Source organism: Mus musculus, chromosome X (genome assembly GCF_000001635.26).
Source record: "Mus musculus strain C57BL/6J chromosome X, GRCm38.p6 C57BL/6J".
NCBI classification, from domain to species: Eukaryota; Metazoa; Chordata; class Mammalia; order Rodentia; family Muridae; genus Mus; species Mus musculus.
The window spans coordinates 150306572-150311923 of NC_000086.7; positions in this window are offsets into that span (position 1 = coordinate 150306572).

Sequence of the window (5352 nt, forward strand, 5' to 3'; positions counted from 1 at the left end):
TTCCTGGTACTTGCAGTATCTACAGGCCATGCAGTTCTGCTCCATATTCCTACCAACAACTCTCCCCTCTTTCCTCCTTTGTTCCCTTTCTCCTGAAACTCTCCTCCTCTGACTTCCTATCTTGTCTAGAAAACATGCCTCCTCATTTTCACCCAACAGTTGGCTATTTGTCTTCTTTAATAGTCAATCAAATAATTAATGGAGATTCCTTTATAGTTATAGACAGTGTGAGCCATCATGTGGGTGATGGGAATTGAATCCATGATCTCTGGAATAGCAGCTGATGCTCTTCACTGCTGAGTTGCCTCTCTAGCCCTACTTCTTTGTTTTTAAATCATTTGTCTTACCTCTGAAGTTTTTTGCTTTATTTTCTAAGTTTGTTCATTTTGAGTTTCATTTCAGCTTGGGTTGGGTTTTTTTTTTTCTGATTACATTTCTTTGTTAAATTCTACTTTCACGTCTTGAAATGTTTTCAGTATTTTATTCTGTTTGGAAATACAACTGTTTGGTTGTATTTCCATGGTCTTTATCAAGTAAGGCATTTATTCATGCCCTTTTAAAGTTTATGAATATGTTCATAGTTTTTATTTTCAAGTCTTTTTCATTAGTTTCCATTAAATTCCTCTTTGTGGGACCTCTTACAATAGAGTATCAGGCTTCTGGGGGAAACATATTGTCTTGACTTTTAAGGTTTGTAGTTTTGCACTGGGATCTAGGTACTGGGTGTCATGATGTTTCAAATATCTCCTGGCATAGTTTTCTGGTCTTGTCTTGGGTTGGTCTCCTGTTCTTTGGTACTTTTTGCTCACTCTGGACCTTATCCACATGTGTCAGCTTGTGGAGAGCCTTGAAGAGAAACATTCTTCATGTTGGCATTTGTCACAAAGAAATGTAAATGGACAAGAAGGCAAGGCGAAAAGGGCTGACAGAAGAGTAAGAGGGCAACCTGAGTCATGTTGGATTGTTTGTTTTAGTTTCTTCCTGCAAGAGATTAGAATCAGGGCCCTGTGTTTAACAGGTATGAACTCCAAAATTGAAATTGAATTTGTGTCCAACTAATTCACCCCTACTTAAAAGACTTCATGGTACTAGAAGGTACTCTGTTGGCTACCAAAGGAGAAATGTAATCAGAAATATGACCTAGCTATTAAACCTCTTACAACGGCAACAAGTCTCTAAGTTATACTGGTATGACAGTGGCATAAATGTTAGGGGAGCAATGAATCTATTTTGAATAGATTTAAGATGTACCTCATGAGGGGAAACAAGTGCTTCAACAGTGTTGAGATGTACAAAAATCTGAGACTGCATAGATCGTTGGCATACTGGAAGGCTTACTAATATTGTTCTTGTAAAGGAACAATGAGTATAAAATAATGCCTAATGACATACATCTATACCCATAATGACAATGCAACTCAACAACATCAGGAAAGAATTTTCTTATATCAAATGAAAACTAACACAGATAACCACAATGAACAATGTGCAGAGAGTGAGAAACTTTGGGTTTCTCAGTCCACAACATGATGTTGTTTTCAAAATCATGTTTTAAAGCTTCATGGATGTATGTAGTCAGAGAAACAATTGTAAGGGCAATAGGTGAAGGTGACTCCAAGAAAACAGTGTCTTTTTGAGAAAACAGGACCAATACGCATGTGAATTCAGAGACAGTGGCAACATGCACAAGACCTATGTGGGTTGGAGCCAGATGGGATCCAAGCACTCAGAAAGAGAAGTAGACACAAGGAACCACCACTAACCATGTACCTGTTTGCAACTGGTACCTGCCAGCAAAGAGAAGACCAGGTTTCTATACTGGAATGCCACTGAATATGTCAAACATACTCCATGGCAGGGCCCATGCTCCAGAGTACTTGGCCAGGAGAAATGAATCTGGAAGGACTTGGGGGAGGGTAAATACATAATCAAAATATATTGTGTGAAAAATGCAAATCAGAACATGAAAAGGACAAAGAAAAAAGCCAAAAGAATCCTAAAACCTATTACCAAAATATAAATATTTTAAAAGGGATGAAAAAAACAAAACAAAACAACAAACCATCCGAACAAATGCTAGAATATAGTGAAATAATGGCCACTAGAGGGAAGTCCACTACTGTCAATTTCAAAGACTTTCAAACTGCATTCTACATACTCATCCTTATACCCACAGATGAGCTTAGGAGGTCTTGCCCTTCACCAAAGAAGTTCCTTTTCCCAGCAGATGGTCAAATTTCTGGCAATGACTGACTGTGGAGGAGGGGGCATTCCCAATGGACAGATCTACAACATAATCCCTTACCTAGGGTTTAGGGCATATTTCAGAAGATAGGACAGAAAGACTGTAAGAGCTAGGTGAACAGGACTTGAACTAAGAAAAACTGTCTTCCATATGTGACAGGGAAAATCTCAACACTATGGTCACCTAACAAGACCTACACAATGACATCAGTTGCCATGCTACCGTGGACAGTGGAAATTGCACCAGGCCCTACACCTAGAACAATCACATACACACACATGGCAACACATATGTATATGTACACTACACATACAAACAAAAGAAAAAATCATTCAACAATATTTCTTCCTTGTTAGGGTGCATTTTAAATAGCCTTGCTTCCTGAGATAGTCCCCTCAGCAGAGTTCACTAAAGGGGGAGGAGCAATTTGAAATAGCCATACACATGTATAGAAGCAGTTTAAGGGTGTGCTTTACCCCGGTGAAATTGAAATTGTGTGTGTGTGTGTTTGTAATTTAATATATGAAATGACATACATAATATCTTTTGATAATAAATTGCTCCCAGAACTTTTGGGTTTGTTTCTTTCCCTTGATAGAGATTAGACTGAGGGCATCTCTGCATGCCAGGTAAACTCTCCACAACTGATCTATATCTCTAGCTCAACGTTTTCCTTTTTCAAACGCCTAATCTTCTACCTAAAATTCTAGACTATGCCACATACAGCCTTTGTTTGCTTACTCTCAGACAGTTATTGAAGAAAAGGGGCTTTTTTCTTAGTCAGGGTTTCTACTCCTTCACAAACATCATGACCAAGAAACAAGTTAGGGACAAAAGGGTTTATTCAGCTTACACTTTCCACATTGCTGTTGATCATCAAAGGAAGTCAGAACTAGAACTCAAGCAGGTCAGAAAGCAGGAGCTGATGCAAAGGCCATGGAAGGATACACTTACTGTTTTGTTTCTCCTGGACTTCTCAGCTTGCTTTCTTATAGAACCCAAGACTACCAGCCCAGAGATGGCACCACCAATGGTGGGCCCACTCAACTTGATCACTAATTGAGAAAATGCCTTACAGCTGGATCTCATGGAGGCATTTCCTCAACTGAAGCTTTTTTCTCTGTGATAACTCCAGCCTGTGTCAAGTTGACACACAAAAACAGCCAGTACAATTGACCTCTTGTCAACTTGATACACAAACTCATCACTATTAAACCTCGACCCTTACTATCCTATTCATCCCAAAGATCTCAATAACTAAAAGTTCCAGAGTTTTTGCAAATTCTTACATATTAAAATTTCAGCCCCTTTAAAATATCCAATATCTTTTATATTCAAAAGTCTTTTTTACAATTAAAAGTCTCTCAACTGTGGGCTCCACTAAAATACCTTCTTATTTCAAGAGGGAAAATATCACAGCATAGTCATAATCAAAAAAAAAATCAAACTCCAACAGTCTAATGTCTCCTATCCACTCATAATCTTCTAGGATTCCCCAAGGGCTTGGGTCACTTCTCCAGCTCTGCCCTTTGTAGCACACACTTTTTCTTCTAGGCTGCAGAAGCCTGTACTCCACTGGTGCTGCTGGTTTTGGTGGTCATCTCATGGCACTGGCATCTCCAAAACACTGCTGTATTCAGGTGCAACTAGACTTCACCAATATATTCTCATAGGCTCTCTTCATGGCGCCAAGCCTCAACTCCTTTGAATGACCACTACAAGTCCTGGGCCATCAATTGCAACTGAGGCTGCACCTTCACCAGTGGCCATCCATGTCCTCTCAGAAGGCCAAGTCTCACCTGCTCTTGATGACCCTTTCATGCCTTCAGAACCAGTACAACCTGGGTGACTTTTACACATTATCAAGTCCATCCACAGTGCAAGGTACAACCTTGGCTATCTCCAGAACACAGCCTCTGTGCTCTCAGAAAATACTTTCCAGAAGATTTCACCTCAATGAGGTTAGTCTCTTCTTAATCACCACTAATTTCTTAGCTCCAGCTAACCACAATCAATAGTCCCAGTAATACAAAGTTTTTGCTTTACTAGTTCTGGTATCTTGTTAATTAGAGCTGATTCTAAAGACCCAGCTAAACAAAACCACAGAATTTTCACAATCAAAACAGCCATGGCCCGGATAAGAGTCTTTAATCTTCTCTCTGAAATTTCACAAGCCAGACCTCCATCTTCTACACTGTTCTCAAGATTATCTTCCAAGCTCCTACACATTCCACATAGATCTTAAACACTAATAAATCTTCTAGCCCAAAGTTCTAAAGTCCTCCACAAAACATGGGCAGGTCGTCTCAGAAATACCCCACTTCTGGTACCAATTTATCTTAGTCAGGGTTTCTATTCCTGCACAAACATCAGTAACAAGAAGCAAGTTGGGGGAAAAGGTTTTATTCAGCTTATACTTTCCACATTGCTTTTGATCATCAAAGGAAGTCAGAACTGGAACTCAAGCAGGTCAGAAAGCAGAAGTTGATGTAGAGGCCATGGAGGGATGTTACTTACTGGCTTGCTTCTCCTGGCTTGCTCAGCTTGCTTTCTTATAGAACCTAAGACTACGAGCCCAGAGATGGCACCACCAATGGTGGGCCTGCTCCGCTTGGTCACTAATTGGAAAAATGCCTTACAGCTGGATCTCATGGAGGCATTTCCTCAACTGAAGCTTTTTTCTCTGTGATAACTCCAGCCTGTGCCAAGTTGACACACAAAACCAACCACTACAGTTGGGTTAATTAAACCATTGCATATTGGATCAATGAATTGGGTTTTGTTGTTCCCACAGTCCATATTCTATATCCTACAAGTAATGAATAGGCTAGATCAGGGCTCCTGAGTTTTACAAGTGGTTTCAGTGGTTTTTATAACCTAATGAAAGAAAGTCTACACTGGTCACATCACCCAGGGATTGAACTGTTACATCTTTGTCCCAGTGAAGGTATTTATCCACACAAAACCCTTCATGTCATTGTTCATAGTAGCTAGCCAAAATTTGGGAATCAAAATTCCTAGCTGGTGAATGGGCAAAGGAACCAGTGGTACACCTGAATCATAGTATGGCACACAGCAATGAAAAGGAGTAGTAGAGGTTGCATTCC